Here is a 17,213-nt window from a genome sequence, read left to right on the forward strand (position 1 = left end):
AAATTGAAATCGTATCAAGTATCTTTTCCAACCACAACGCTATCAGATTAGACATCAATTACAGGAAAAAAATCTGTAAAAAAATACAAACACATGGACGTTAAACAATACACTACTTGGGCTTCCCTGGTGGCGCAGTGGTTGAGAATCTGCCTGCCAATGCAGAGGACACGGGTTCGAGCCCTGGTCTGGGAAGATCCCACATGCCGTGGAGCAACTAGGCCCATGAGCCACAACTACTGAGCCTGCGCGTCTGGAGCCTGTGCTCCGCAACAAGAGAGGCCGCGATAGTGAGAGGCCCACGCACTGCGATGAAGAGTGGCCCCCGCTTGCCACAACTATAGAAAGCCCTCGCACAGAAACGAAGACCGAACACAGCCAAAAATAAAAAAATTAATTAATTAATTTTTTAAAAAAATTAAAACAACAACAACAACAATACACTACTTAATAACCAAGAGATCACTGAAGAAATCAAAGAGGAAATTTAAAAATACCTAGAAACAAATGACAATGAAAACATGATGACCCAAAACCTATGGGACACAGAAAAAGCAATTCTAAGAGAGAAGTTTATAGCAATACAATCCTACCTCAAGAAACAAGAAACATCTCAAATAAACAAGCTAACCTTACACCTAAAGCAATTAGAGAAAGAAAGAAAAAAAAACTCAAAGTCAGCAGAGGAAAGAAATCATAAAGATCAGATCAGAAATAAATGAAAAAGAAATGAAGGAAACAACAGCAAAGATCAAAAAAACTAAAAGTTGGTTCTTTGAGAAGATAAACAAAATTGATAAATCATTAGCCAGACTCATCAAGAAAAAAAGGGAGAAGACTCAAATCAATAGAATTACAAATGAAAAAGGAGAAGTAACAACTGACACTACAGAAATACAAAGGATCATGAGAGATTACTGCAAGCAACTATATGGCAATAAAATGGACAACCTGGAAGAAATGGACAAATTCTTAGAAAAGCACAACCTTCGAAGACTGAACCAGGAAGAAATAGAAACTATAAACAGACCAATCCCAAGCACTGAAATTGAGACTGTGATTAAAAATCTTCCCACAAACAAAAGCCCAGGACCATATGGCTTCACAGACGAATTCTATCAAACATTTAGAGAAGAGTTAACACCTATCCTTCTCAAACTCTTCCAAAATATAGCAGAGGGAGGAACTCTCCCAAACTTATTCTATGAGGCCACCATCTCCCTGATACCAAAACCAAACAAAGATGTCACAAAGAAAGAAAACTACAGGCCAATATCACTAATGAACATACATGTAAAACTCCTCAACAAAATACTAGCAAACAGAATGCAACAGCACATTAAAAGGATCATACACTATGATCAAGTGGGGTTTATCCCAGGGATGCAAGGATTCTTCAATATATGCAAATCAATGTGATACACCATATTAAAAAACTGAAGGATAAAAACCATATGATCATCTAAACAGATGCAGAAAATGCTTTCAACAATATTAAACACCCATCTATGATAAAAACCCTCCAGAAAGTAGGCATAGAGGGAACTTTCCTCAACATAGTAAAGGCGATATATGACAAACCCACAGCCAACATCGCTCTCAATGGTGAAAAAGTGAAACCATTTCCACCAAGATCAGGAACAAGACAAGGTTGCCCACTCTCACCACTATTATTCAACACACATTTGGAATTTTTAGCTACAGCAATCAGAGAAGAAAAAGAAATAAAAGGAATCCAAATCGGAAAAGAAGTTAAGCTGTCACTGTTTGCAAATGACATGATACTATACATAGAGACTCCTAAAGATGCTACCAGAAACCTACCAGAGTTAATCAATGAATGTGGTAACGTTGCAGGATACAAGATTAATGTACAGATATCTCTTTCATTCCTATACACTAAAGATGAATAATCTGAAAGAGAAATTAAGGAAACACTCCCATTTACCACTGCAACAAAAAGAATAAAATACCTAGGAATAAACCTACCTAAGGAGACAAAAGACCTTTACTCAGAAAACTATGAGACACTGATGAAAGAAATCAAAGATGACACAAACAGATAGAGAGATATACCATGTTCTTGGATTGGAAGAATCAACATTGTGAAAATGACTCTACTACCCAAAGCAATCTACAGATTCCATGCAATCCCTATCAAATTACCAATGGAATTTTTCAGAGAACTAGAACAAAAAAATTTCACAATTTGTATGGAAACACAAAACACCCCGAACAGCCAAAGCAATCTTGAAAAGAAAAACAGAGCTGGAGGAATCAGGCTCCCTGACTTCAGACTATACTACAAAGCTACAGTAATCAAGACAGTATGGTACTGGCACAAAAACAGAAATATAGATCAATGGAACAGGAGAGAAAGACCAGAGATAAACCCATACACATATGGTCACCTTATTTTTGATAAAGGAGGCAAGAATATACAATGGAGAAATCATAGCCTCTTCAGTAAGTGGTGCTGGGAAAACTGGACAGCTACAGGTTAAAGAATGAAATTAGAAGACTCCCTAACACCATACACAAAAATAAACTCAAAATGGATTAAAGACCTAAATGTAAGGCCAGACACTATCAAACTCTTAGAGGAAAACATAGGCAGAACACTCTATGACATCAATCACAGCAAGATCCTTTTTGACCCACCTCCTAGAGAAATGGAAATAAAAACAAAAATAAACAAATGGGACCTAATGAGACTTAAAAGCTTTTGCACAGAAAAGGAAAACGTAAACAAGACGAAAAGACAGCCCTCAGAATGGGAGAAAATATTTGCCAGCGAAGCAACTGACAAAGGATTAATCTCCAAACTTTACAAGCAGCCCATGCAGTTCAATATCAAAAAAACAAACAACCCAATCCATAAATGGACAGAAGACCTAAATAGACATTTCTCCAAAGAAGATATACAGATTCCCAACAAACCACATGAAAGAATTCTCAACATCACTGATCTTTAGAGAAATGCAAATCAAAATTACAATGAGGTATCACCACACACAGGTAAGAATGGCCATCATCAAAAAAATCTACAAACAATAAATACTGCAGAGGTGTGGAGAAAAGGGAACCCTCTTGCACAGTTGGTGGGAATATATATTGGTACAGCCACTATGGAGAACAGTATGGAGGTTCCTTAAAAAACTAAAAGTAGAACTACCATAAGACAAGCAATCCCACTACTGGGCATATACCTGGAGAAAACCATAAGTCAAAAAGAGTCATATTCCACAATGTTCATTGCAGCTCTATTTGCAATAGCCAGGACATGGAAACAACCTAAGTGTCCATCTACAGATGAATGGATAAAGAAGTTGCACATCTTCAATATACAATGGAATATTACTCAGCCATAAAAAGAAATGAAATTGAGTTATTTGTAGTGAGGTGGATGGACCTAGAGTCTGTCATACAGAGTGAAGTAAGTCAGAAAGAGAAAAACAAATACTGTATGCTAACACATATATATGGAATCTAAAAAAAAAGAAAAGAAAATGGTTGGGAAGAACCTATGGGCAGGACAGGAGTAAAGATGCAGACATAGAGAATGGACTTGAGGACATGGGGAGGGGGAAGGATAAGCTGGGATGAAGTGAGAGAGTGGCATGGACTTATATATACTACCAAATGTAAAACAGATAGCTAGTAGGAAACAGCTGCATAGCACAGGGAGATCAGTTCAGTGTTTTGTGACCACTTAGAGGGGTGGGAGGGAGACGCAAGAGGGAGGAGATATGGGGATATATGTATATGTATAGCTGATTCACTTTGTTATAAAGCAGAAACTAACACACCATTGTAAAGCAACTATAGTCCAATAAAGATGTTAAAAATAAATAAATAAATAATGTATGCCCCCCAGAAATTAAATCTTTTTAAAAAATAAATAAATAAAAAAGAGCACTCAATAACATGGTAACTCTAAACCTAAGTATTTTCAGTACTATAGTAAATGTAAATGGATTAATATCTCCTATTAAAGTGTAATTTTTTATATTATGTGCAACTAAATTTTTTTCACAATATACAGGTAAAATAAAAGAATTACATTAGAAAAGAGAAAACATTCCATGTATTTAAAAACAATAAAACAATAAGCATATAATATGCATCTTAGATAAAGTAGTCTTTAAGTTCAGAACAATTTGTCATTATTGTAATTAGTATTATTATTCCAATTTCTTAAAAATATTTCAATACTTTTTCTATTTGAAAAAATATTTTACTATTTTTTTCTTTGCTCTTTTGTGGCCTAATATATGGTAAGTATTTAGGTGCTAAGATAACCTTAAAATATATGTTGTTTTTTTACAGCTGAACAAAACTGAATCAAGAAGAAATAGATAACTTGAACAGACTGATCACTAAAAGCAAAATAGAATCTGTAATTTACAAAAACTCCCTACCAACAAAAGTCCAGGATCAGACGGTTTCACAGGGAAATTCTACCAAATATACAAAGCAGAAGTTACACTGATTCTTCTCAAACTCTTTGAAAAGATTGAAGAGTAAGGAATACTTCCAAAGACATTCTATGAAGCCACCATCACCCTGATATCAAAACCAGATGGGGGAGACTTCCCTGGTGGCACAGTGGTTAAGAATCCATCTGCCAATGCAGGGGACATAGGTTCGAGCCCTGGTCCGGGAAGATCCCACATGCCATGGAGCAACTAAGCCTGTGTGCCACAACTACTGAGCCTGCCCTCTACAGCCCACGAGCCACAACTACTGAGCCTGATAGCCAGAACTACTGAAGCCTGCACACCTAGAGCCCATGCTCTGCAACAAAAGAAACCACCGCAATGAACAGCTTGCACACCACAACAAAGAGTAACACCCACTCACCGCAACTAGAGAGAGCCCGTGCACAGCAACAAAGACCCAATGCATCCAAAAATAAAGAAGGAAAGAAATTTACTAAAAAAAAAAAAAAAAAAAAGACCAGATGGGGACTTTTCTGGTGGTCCTGCAGTTAAGATTTTGCCTTCCAGTGCAGGGGGTGTGGGTTCGATCCCTGGTCATGGAGCTAAGATCCCACATGTCTCACAAACAAGAAACCAAAACATAAAACAGAAGCAATATTGGAACAAATTCAATAAAGACTTTTTAAAAAACCACACATACAGAGAAAGACACTACCAAAACCTAAAATTGCAGGCCAATATCTTTGATAAATATAGATGCAAACATTCTCAACTGAATATTAGAAAACCAAATCCGACAACACATAAAAGGACCATACACCATGACGAAATTTGATTCATCCCAGTGTCACAAAGTTGTTTCAACATATGCAAATCAATCAACATGATACACCCCATCAACAAAGGAAAAACACAAAACAAATGATCATCTCAATAGATGCCAAAAAAGCATTTGAAAAACTTCACATCCATTCATGATAAAAATGCTTACCAAAGTGGGTATAGAGGAAACATATCTCAACATAATAAAAGCTATTTATGACAAACCCACAGCCAATATAATACTCAATGTTCATAAGCTGAAAGCCTTCCCACTAAAATCTGGAACAAGACAAGGATGCCCACTCTCACCTCTTCTCTTCAACATAGTATTGGAAGTCCTAGCCACAACAATCAGACAAGAAAAAGAAATAAAATCTAACCAAATTGGAAAGGAAGATGTAAAGTTGTCATTATATGCAGATGACATGATAATATATATAAAGGAAACCCTAAAAATTCCACACAAAAACTACTAGAACTGATAAACAAATTCAACAAAGTAGCAGGATACAAGATAAACATACATAAATTGGTTGCATTTCTTTTTCTTTTTCTTTTTTTAATTTATTTTGGCTGCATTGGGTCTTCATTGCTGTGCACGGGCTTTCTCTAGTTGTGGCCAGTGGGGGTTAGTCTTCATTGTGGTGCACAGGGTTCTCATTGCAATGGCTTCTCTTGTTGCAGAGCACCGGCTCTAGGCATGCGGGCTTAAGTAGTTGTGGCACACGGGCTCAGTAGTTGTGGCTCACGGGCTCTAGAGTGCAGGTTAAATAGTTGTGAAGCACAGGTTTAGTTGCTCCACGGCATGTGAGATCTTCCTACACCAGGGCTCAAACCCGTGTCCCCTATATTGGCAGGCGGATTTTCAACCATGGAGCCACCAGGGAAGTCCCTGGTTGCATTTCTTTACACTAACAATGAAATATCAGAAAGGGAATGTAAACAAGCAATCCTTTTTAAAATGGCATCAAAAAAATAAAATACTTAGGAATAAACCTCACAAAGGAGGTGAAAGACTTATTTACTGAGAACTACAAAACATTAGTAAAGGAAACTGAAGATGATCCAAAGAAATGGAAAGACATCCCATGCTCTTGGACGGGAAGAATTAATAGTGTTAAAATGGCCATACTACCCAAAGCAATCTACAGATTTAATGTGATCCCTATCAAATTACCCATGACATTTGCCCCAGAACTAGAACAAATAATCCTAAAAGGTATCTGGAACCATAAAAAGTCAGAAATGTCAACACAATCCTGAGGAAAAAGAACAAAGCAGGAGGCATAACCCTGCTAAACTTCACACAATACTACAAAGTTACAGTAATGAAAACTGCATGGTATTGGCACAGAAAGAGATACATGGATCAATGGAATGGAATAGAGAGCCCAGAAATAAAACCACAAACCTATGGTCAATTAACCTTCGACAAAGGAGGCAAGAATATACAATGGGGAAAAGATAGTCTCTTCAGCAAGTGGTGTTTTGAAAGTTGGACAGCCGTATGCAAATCAGTGAAGTCAGAACATACCCTCACACCATACACAAAAATAAACTCAAAATGGCTTGTATGCTTAAATATAAGATATGACACCTTAAAACTCCTAGAAGAGAACATAAGAAAAACATTCTCTGACATAACTCATACCAAAGTTTTCCTAGGTATTTCTCCCTAGGCAGTACAAATACAGTAAGTCACCTACATACGAACCTTCAAGTTGCAAACTTTCAAAGATGCAAACGTCCATTCGCATGTCCAATCATGTAAGTTAGTTCACGTGTCTGGCATACATTGTCACGTGCGTGCACCCTCTATAAGTGGTTGTGCTTTTGTGTGCTTTACAGTACTGTACAGAGTACAGTAGTACAGTACTTTTATTTCAAGCCCAAGATGTCTGGAAGCAAGCATAAAAGCAGAGGTGATGTAGCTGGTACTGTTAAGAAGCGCCAAGCGATAATGATGGAAACAAAAGTGAAAATAATTGAGAGAGTGGAGCGAGGCAAAAAGATGTTAGACATCGCTCATTCTTATAACATGAATCATTCAATCATTGGCACGAATCTAAAGAACAAGGATAAGATCATGGAACATGTGAAGTCTGCTGTGCCGATGATGTTGACAAAATATCGAAGAAGCATGGAAAAGTGATGGAGGAGATGGAGAAACTTCTCAGTGTGCGGATGCAGGATCAACATCATCGCTGAGTCCTGCTCAGCTTAATGCTGATTCAAGAGAAAGCTAAAAGCCTTTATGAAGACTTGAAGAAGAAATACGGCAAAGAATCAGAGGGCACATCTTTTAATGCCAGCCATGGCTGGTTTCATTGGTTCAAGGCTAGAGCCAACTTTCACAATGTAAAAGTAAGTGGAGAGGCAGCAAGTGCAGATAGGGTAGCTGTCCAGGAACTTCCTGAAACATTTTGAGAAATTATTGATGATGGTGTGTATTTACCCAAGCAGGTTTTTAATGTGGATGAGACACAACTGTACTGGAAGAGGATGCCGGATCAAAGTTACATCAGTAAGGAGGAAAAGTTGATGCCGGGCTATAAAGCAGCAAAGGATAGGCTAACTGTTGTTTGGTGGCAATGCTTCCAGTGATATGAAGCTGAAGCCTCTCTTAGTTTATCATTCAGAGAACCCAAGAACACTTAAAAACATAGCCAAGGGTTCTCTTCCTGTTGTGTGGAAGCGTAACCCCAAAGCCTGGATTACACAGGCCACTTTCCAGGACTGGTTTTGCCACCACTTTATCCCAGATGTAGAGAAATATTGCTTGGAGAAGGACGTCCCAGCAAAACATTCTTTTGCTGCTCGACGATGCTCTGGGCCACCCCCCATTCATGGATGACTTTCATCCCAACGTCAAAGTAGTGCATCTGTCACCGAATACTACGTTGCTCATCCAACCTATGGACCAGGGAGTTATATATAAAATAAGCCATTTTGCTCATTCAGTATACTGTAAACCACTAACTTTATTAAAAAGGGATTTGTGACCTCTTCCTTCCAAAGAAATATTTCTCCACTCACACAAGTTTAATAGAATGTTCCACCATAAACTGACTTCCCACCTTAGAGACACGAGATTTGCATCCTGAAATCTCTTTCTCGCAAAAATGTCCAATTAGCATCCTAGCATTACAGGAAAGAAATGCTTTTTTCCAGATCTCAAATTCCATACAACTTTACTCAAGACATCATGTATGTTTTTTTTCACACACACAGACTGTATTTTATTTTTACAAGAGATAAATAGACTGACACCAAGCATTGTAAATGGATGACCACAACAAAAGCAACAATGATTGCAATTACCAAACATGAAACACACTCATATTATGTCATAATATTGACATTCAGTCCAGTAATCCTCCACTGTAACAGCTCCTTTACTTTGCAGTGAAAGACATCATGTATTTTTAAATTATCAACACTCACCTGAGGTCTTTAAAAATCAACAAAAACATAATTTTGTGTTCTCTTTCATTTATTCTGGTTCTAAGTGGTCATTTTTAAACGAAAGTATTTAACTATGTTAATGTCACCTTATAACATCATATTTCAAATGACTACCGTCTCTCCAAAGATGAAATATGAGGAACTCATAATTAGGCTCTCCAAAGTTTTACTCTCTGAATCTGTATTACCCTTCTGCTGAACTCCACACTGTTCATTATTCTCTGAGAATATTCTTTTTCTTGTATGGCCGTCTCACATGCTCTTTCATTTCATGAAGTTTTTTCCTACAATTTTATGCCTAGTTTATTTCTGAGAAAATGCATTATTTCAGATTGATATTTATAGACACAAAGACTTCTCTATAATTCCCTGAGAGTTTCAAGAACTCCTTCTTCTTTTTTTTTTAATACCTAGATTCTGAAGCTCTCCGCAAAGCATTACTAAAATTGCATTTACATAAGTATCTACATATTAATCACATATTAATGCATTTACAATTGTATTATGATTTATTGCTAATTCTGGAACATAAACGTAGCTGTCTTATTTACCACCTTCTTGGAAATCAGTTTAATATTTGCACTTAGGACTTGAAAGAGAATGGATAAATAAAAACCTGAAGAATATGCAAATACAATTTATATATTTCTCATAAAATTAGGTGATTATCTAACCTTTATCCAGAAAAAAGAAGAGCCCAGATACTCTGCAGGCATGATACTCGAGAATGTGTGGTCTTCCAGCAGGAAAACAGGCAGTAATCCATGTGGCAGAGTTTACCTGTGACCAGCTGGGGTTAGTGACCTATGCGTTCCTTACATGCAACATATCAGTAGTGGAAAAAGGGAATTTGTCCGTTGTGGCAATAAGTATAATGAAGTTTTGTAGCAGGTCATGCTCATACATTCAACACAGGCACAATCAAAATTTTGCTCAACTCTGGTAAATCTAAGTCTGTATCTGTTACCTTGTCTTTAATGAGGAAATGTCAGAACTGACTTACAAAAAAAAGTGTTTTGTTTGTTTGTTTGTTTTAATTACAGTTACGATGAGTAAGACATAGCTCAGAACAGCTAATGTGACTTAGTGATTCTCTCATCAGGAAATACAGTTTCTACTTCCTTGTTTATTCTCCACATCCTGTAGTAAGTAAAGTTTCAATGAAAGATAAATCTACAGGGTGAAAAGAAAAGAAAACTTACATGTGTTGATAAGATCATTTTGACAGGTTTTACCACATATGTCAGTGTTTCTGGGGATGAACACAAGCCAGAGCTCCCTACTCTGACATTTTCACTGATGTCATTCCCGTTGATCCTCAATTTGAAAGTGGATAAAAATGTTTTCTTCTTTAAGAAATTAAATAAAGAATGCTGTCTAGACATGATCCTCTAATGATTTTCAGTCAGTGGTCATCAACAGAGGAAAAGCACAGAATCTGGTCCCCACAGAAGGATGACATTCAGTCAGGTAAGAAAATTCTCCCCGAAATCAGAGCTTCATCTTTAACATGCAAACAAAGGCTTTCACAGGTTCTTCATCACTCTGCACTCAGCCCTACCATATGGGATTGGCTCTGAGAATCTCACATCAGATGACTGACAAACATGTCATAGTACACTGATTGGTACCAGATCCTGCCTCTCTTAATGATCTCCTGCAGGGACATTGGAATATTCTAGGATATTTCCTGGAGCCCTCTACTCTATACAGGTACACTTCCAAGTAGAAACAGAAGCTTTGATTCTCACTGGGACCATTGCTCTGTCCAACCAACCTCTCTAGAAATATGATGTTCTAATCTCTCCTGATTAGAACATTTCAAGGTCTCTCCCTGTGCTAATTTAGTAAAGGTAAAAGAGAAACAAGAAAGAGCAAACTATGCAGGGACCAATATATAAGATTCCTTTACTTAATGTGTTTATCTGATATACCCAAATATTGATAAATATAGATTCATTTCATAATGGTCAAGAAAAGAGGAGGAGGAACCTCCATTCCAACAGTATATATAAAATGGAATCAATATTGCATAAGCTCCAGCTTAAGCTTAGCTACGAGGTACTAACTCTTCTCATAAAGAAGCAATAGTTCTCCATCATTTTAAGCACACTGAGGACTCAGACAGCTGAACACTGAGGGTGTAGTCTCCTCACTCGAATTCTGTACCTGCATCACAGAGCAATGAAATATTTCCAAAGAATTATTAAGGATGAGGTGGGGAGCCGAAATAAAAAAGATGAATCCATAGTCTTCCCTACCATCTGTTCTGCTGGATATTACCACCATCTTGGCCCATTATGACCTTCCCACTTTTCTCTGGGCCTCCCTACTTTCCACCTCCATCCTCTCATTATGTCTTACCTACACTTGGAAACGACTCTAGTTTTTCCACTTATCTTTATCCACAAGTAATCCAAATAGCAACTGTGTACATAACTCCTTAGAAACCTCAGGTCTGACTCAGTAATACATGACCTTCGAAGTCCAAAGATTTCCTAATTCCCTTTATTTTTTTTTTTCTAATTTCCATGTACTTAAACTCTCAGGACCTCCACTGTTCTCAAGTTCGTCTTCCCTGCAAAATCTGTCAACCTAGACATAGACTTAAGTACCACCCTCTAATTATCTCATAGGGAATCCAGTTTTTAAAAAAGCCTCAGGAAGCCTTATGGACTTTATTAAAGACTTTTTAAGATAACCCATGGGAGATAGCAGTACACCCATAGATATCTATTTAATACACCCTCAGAGTAATTTTTTTTTCTTTATAAAGTCTCTTCTGGCCAATGAAGACTCTCAGCTCTTCTTCAACATATGCAGTGTCTCACCCTTTTGATTACCCTCTGCTCTATCCCAGGTCCACTCCCTTTCCTGATATTACATTCTTTTCCAATTGTGTAAAATCAAATAACATAAAATATAACATGTTAACTATTATAAAGTGCACCGTTCAGTGATGTTAAATACATTCATATTATTGGGTGATCAACATCACCATTTATCTTTCTAATTTTTTTCTACGTTTTAAAACTGTAACTCTATATCCTTTAAACATAACTTTCCTTTTTCTTCCATAACCACCTGAAAAGCATCATTACCCTCCCAATTTCTATGGTTTTGACTACACTAAGTACCCCATATAATTGAAATAAGTAGTTGTATTGTTATGACTCACTAAAAGTCACAAAAATGGCATTTTTGGTAGCTCAATTTCCTCAAGATTCATCCATGTTGTAGCATATTCCTAGATCTTTTCCTTCTTAACACTGAATAATATTGTATTATATGGGTATACCACACTTTGCTTATCCAGGGACTAGTGGATGAACCCTTAGGTGGCTTTCATATTTTAGCTACTGTGATTATTACTGCTCTAAACACTGGAGTACAAATATTTCTTTAAGACCATGATTTCAATTCATTTGGGTATACCTCATAGTAAAATTCCTGGATCATGTAGTAATTCTATTTTTCAACATCTGAAAAATTGCCATACTCTTTTGCAAAGCAGCTGTATCATTCTACATTCCCACTGACATAGCACAACGGTTCCAACTCTCTCACATCCTCACCAATACTTGTTTTCTGCTTGTGTATGTGTGTGTGTGCTTGTGTGTGTATGCATGTACACAAATATATAAACATTCATTTAGTGGTATGGAGCATCTATTCAAGTGCTTAGTCATTTGTACATCTTTTTGAAGAACCATCTATTCTAGTCTTTTATCCATTTTTGATTCAGGGTGTTTGCTTTTTGTTCAGTTGTAGGAGTTCTCTGTATATCCTGAATAGAAATCTCTTGTCAGATAGATGGCTTTCAAATATTTTCTCCCATCTTGTGGGTTGCCATTTTATTCTGTTTACATTTCTTTGATACACATTTTTTAAAATTATATACTGCAAATTGTTTATTTTTTTGTTAGCTGTACCTTTATTGTTCCTTCGTTTCATATTGAGGAAAACACTGCCAAATCCAATGTCATGAAGCTCTTGTCCTGTGTCTTCATCTAAGACTTTTTATTTTATTAGGTCTTATATTTAGTTTCTTGATACGTTTTCATTAATTTTTGCATATGATGTTAGGTAAGGGTCTATCTTCCTTCTTTTGCATGTTGACCACAAGACTTCTCAGCACCATTTGTTGAAAATACTATACTTTCTACTTTGAAAAATCTTGGCAACTTGTCAAAAATCATTTGGCCATATATCAGGGTTTATTTCTGGGTGCTGTATTCTATTCTATTTATTGGTCTTGAATAAGGGAGAAAATAGTATAACCTATCCAGGTTGATGAAGAACAGAAAGAAAGACCAGGACTGAGAATTAGGAGGGCAATATAAAACAGCAGGGAGTAAAAGACAGTGTGAGAGAAGATCTTGTATTTGCGAGTTCATGGAAATATGATCATGCTAAAACCACTAAACGCCTGACTTTGAACAATACGGCAAATGTGCTAGCAAGAAACATAACACTTACCCATCTCTGGGAAATATAGTATGGACATAAAGATAAACTACATACAAATATATTAAAAAGGGAAGGGTTTTCATGGTGTGAGAATATTGTGGGATTTGGAATACAATTTACTTCTGTTCTATCATTGTCTCTAAAATTTATCAAAGTGTATATACAAGCAATTCCAACTCTGGTAATGTGCTTGACAGGTTTATATATGAACTTCAGCAGAGCAGTAAATGTACATTCAGAGTAGGACTGTTCCCTAAACCAAAAAACAAAACACAAAAACTGGAAAGACTAGAGTTCACTTTGTCAACACACATACAGACGCAATATGATGGTTAACGGTCCAAAAACAGAAGGTGAGCAGGGGTGCAAGAGGTTAATCCCCAGGCTGGTGTGGGGTGCAGAGTTTGAGGGTAACACAGGTAGAAAAGGCTTTTGTCTTATCCTTGATTTTTGAGGTATGGAAATTCACAGGTCACTACCTTCATTTCAAAATGAATGAATGCACTATTCAATTTTTTAAAACAGGCGAAGTAAACATGAGTGATAATAAATTTCAAACTGTCGCTAATCAAATAAGATACTAAGAAAAATTGAATAATATGATTTAAGAATGAAGTGGAGAGATTCTCCAAGATGGTAGCATTCAAAGACCCAGAGCTTGATGCCTCTCATGGGCACACCAAAGTTACAACTGTTTACAGAACAGCAATTGATGAAAAAGGCCGGGACCTACCATAAAAGATGTTTTACAGCTAAAGACATAAGGAAGCCACCACGACAAGACAGGAAGGAAGAGCAAAATCTCAATATAGTCAAGATCCATACTACCAGGTGGGTGGCCCACAAATGGGAGAATAATTACAATTTCAGAGGTGCTCCCAGGTAGCAAGGGGTATGAAGCCAACATCAGGCTCCCAAACCCAGGGGTCCTTTGCTGGAAAGAAGACTTCCTAGAAAGTTTGGCTTTGAAGACCAGTAGTGCTTATTTTCCAGAGGGCCAGAGGGTTGTGGGAAATAGAGATTCCACTCTTAAGAGATGCTCACAGGGTCCCCTGGTGGCTCAGTGGTTGAGAATCTGCCTGCCAATGCAGGGGACACGGGTTCAAACCCTGGTCTGGGAAGATCCCACATGCCGCAGAGCAACTAGGCCCGTGAGCCACAACTACTGAGCCTGCGCGTCTGGAGCCTGTGCTCCGCAACAAGAGAGGCCGCAATAGTGAGAGGCCCACGCACCATGATGAAGAGTGGCCCCCGCTTGCCACAACTAGAGAAAGCCCTCGCACAGAAACGAAGACCCAACACAGCCAAAAATTAATTAATTAATTAATTAATTAAAAAAAAAAGATGCTCAAAAAATCCCACATGATCCAAGAATCAGAACAGAAGCAGTCATTTGAAAGGATCCTGGGTCACACCTACCTCCTGATGTTGGAGAGTTTCCCAGAGAGGAAAGAGGCAACTACAGCACAGCCTCAGGGACATAATCACTGGCAGCAGCCATTTGGGGGCGCTCCTTCTACCTCGTGGACACTGGCACCAGCAAGCATAATTTCAGAATCCTCCCTCTATCTTTTTAGCCTCAGGACCGAGCCCCACCCATTTCCACCAGACTAAAGACACAAGTACTAGGATGCTGCAGGCCAAGCAACTAACTGAGCAGGGGCATAGCCCCACCCACCAGCACACAGGCTGCCTTCAGATCCTCTCAGTGCACAGCTGCCCCTGGACATGGGCCCAGCCACCAAAAGCCCCAGGACCAGCCTCCACATCTCAGTGGACAGCACCAGCCCCAGAGTCCCTGGCCCCTCTGACAAGTGAGCCTGCTCTGGCCTTGGAGTCAGCCTCACCATCGGCAGGTGGTAACTGCACAGGGACTGGATGGAGCTTGGACCTACCCAACAGCAAACCTGCTTTAGCAGTGGGATCAGCCTCATACACCAACAGGCACACACCAGCTCCAGGAATACCACAGCCCAGCAGCCTGTGTGACCAGAACACTCACTTGCAGGCCAGAAGCAGCCATGGACTCAGCTGGGTCCTGACCCTGCCCATCAGAATGCCAACACAAGATTAGGGATACCCCCGGCCCTGCAGATAGCTGTGTCAGGAACAGTGATCCAACACCAACTCTGCGACTCCTGGGCCCTGCAGCCAGAACTCAGGACCTGTCTCTTCCTCCCAGTAGCCAGCATAGCCCCAGAACCAGTGACTGGGCACTAGCCCTGATATCACCTGGACTGCAGTTCTACCCATAAGTGAACCAGCACCAGATTTGGTGTCCCCCAGAGCTGTGCAGCCAGCTGCCTTATGATTTAGTCTCACCAAGCAGCACAGACAGCCTCCATACAAGGCAGAGCCTGGCAAACAAGCAGTCTGGGGGCAGCCAAGCCTACCAGACCACCCACAGTAGTCAGCCCACCACAGCAGAAGAGCCCAAGCAGCCCACATAGGGGGTACACCTAGAACATATAGTTCTAGTGACCAGGGGACACTGGGCTGCTGGGACACATAGGACCTCTCCTACAAAAGGCCACTTCTCCAAGGTCAGGAAATGAAATGAACCTACTACATACATAGCAATAAAAACAGCAAGTTAAGAAAAATGAGGTGACACAGAAACACGATCCAAATGAAGGAACAAGATAAGAACTCAGAAGAAGATCTAAGTGAAGTGGAGATAGCCAATCTACTCAAGAAAGAGTTCAAGGTAATGACTGTAAAGATGATCAAAGAACTCAGGAGAAGAATGGATGACCAGAGCAAGAAGTTAGAAGTTTTTTAAAAAGAGTTAGACCATTAAAGAACAACAAAACAGAGATGAGGAATACAATAACTGAAATGAAAAATACACTAAAAGGAAACTACTGTAGACTAAATGATACAGAGGAATGAATCAGAAAACTGAAGGGCAGAGTACTGGCAATCATTGAAGATGAACAGTAAAACAATAGAATAAAATGAAATGATGAAAGTTGAACAGACCTGTGAAACAACATCAAGTGTACTAATATTTGCATTATACTGGTCCCAAAAGCAAAAAGGAAAGAGAAATCAGTGTAGAACATACCTGAAGACATAAGAGCTGAAAACATCCCTAACCTGGGAAAGAAAACAGACAACCAAGTCCAGTAAACACAGTAAGGCCAGAACAGGATCAACCCAAAGAGGACCACATCAAGACTCATTGTAATTAAAATGGCAAAAAAATAAAGATAAAAAGACACTATTAAAAGGAGCAAAGGAAAAGCAACAAGTTACAAACATGGGAACTTGCATAAAGTTATCAGCTGACTTTTCAGGATAACCTCTGCATGCCAGAATTGAGTGGCATGGTATATTTAAAGTCATGAAAGGGAAAAGCCTATAACCAAAAATACTCTACCCAGCAAGGCTCCCCTTCAGATTTGATGGAGAGATCTAAAGTTTTACAGAGAAGCAAAACTAAAAGAGCTCAGCATCGCCAAACCAGCTTTATGAGAAATCTTAAAGGGGCTTTTCTAAGTGAAAAAGAAAAGGCCACGACTGAAATATAAAAATTATGAAAGGAAACTTACTAAAGGAAAAACCTCATTGGTTAAGGCAAATATTCAACAAAGGTAGTAAATCAACCATGTACACAGCTAGTAGGAAGGATGAAAGAAAACAGTAAAACAATCATCTATATTCACAATCATATATATAAGGTCAAATTCACATCATATATATAAGGTCAAATTCAGTAACTATGGGGGTGGAGAGTAGAAATGCAGGGTTGTTAATGTCCATGTGAAATTAAGAGCTCAGCAACTTAAAATAATCACACACACACACACACACACAAAACTGAAAGAAATCCAAACATAATATTAAAGATAGTCCTCACATCACAGATGAAGGGAATAAAAGGGGAAGAAAGGAACACTGAGAAATTAAAGAGGGATTCTAAAAATATCCAGAGACAAATGAAAATGAACACACAATGATCCAAAATCTATGGGACACAGCCAACGCAGTTCACAGGGGGAAGTTATAGTG

At 38.4% G+C, this 17,213-nt stretch overlaps 2 long non-coding RNA genes across 2 annotated transcripts; one reads left to right on the plus strand and one right to left on the minus strand.

The window, feature by feature from the left end:
• Positions 1 to 440: 440 nt before the first annotated feature.
• Positions 441 to 14,518, plus strand: LOC309627179. Its single transcript, XR_014243571.1, has 2 exons — positions 441 to 2,845; positions 3,003 to 14,518. It is a non-coding gene; the product is annotated as an uncharacterized lncRNA (long non-coding RNA).
• Positions 8,477 to 9,256, minus strand: LOC309627172. Its single transcript, XR_014243564.1, has 2 exons — positions 9,186 to 9,256; positions 8,477 to 9,146 (listed from the first exon to the last, which is right to left on the minus strand). It is a non-coding gene; the product is annotated as an uncharacterized lncRNA (long non-coding RNA).
• Positions 14,519 to 17,213: the final 2,695 nt, after the last annotated feature.

Source organism: Balaenoptera borealis (genome assembly GCF_965194805.1).
Source record: "Balaenoptera borealis genome assembly, chromosome: 3".
NCBI classification, from domain to species: Eukaryota; Metazoa; Chordata; class Mammalia; order Artiodactyla; family Balaenopteridae; genus Balaenoptera; species Balaenoptera borealis.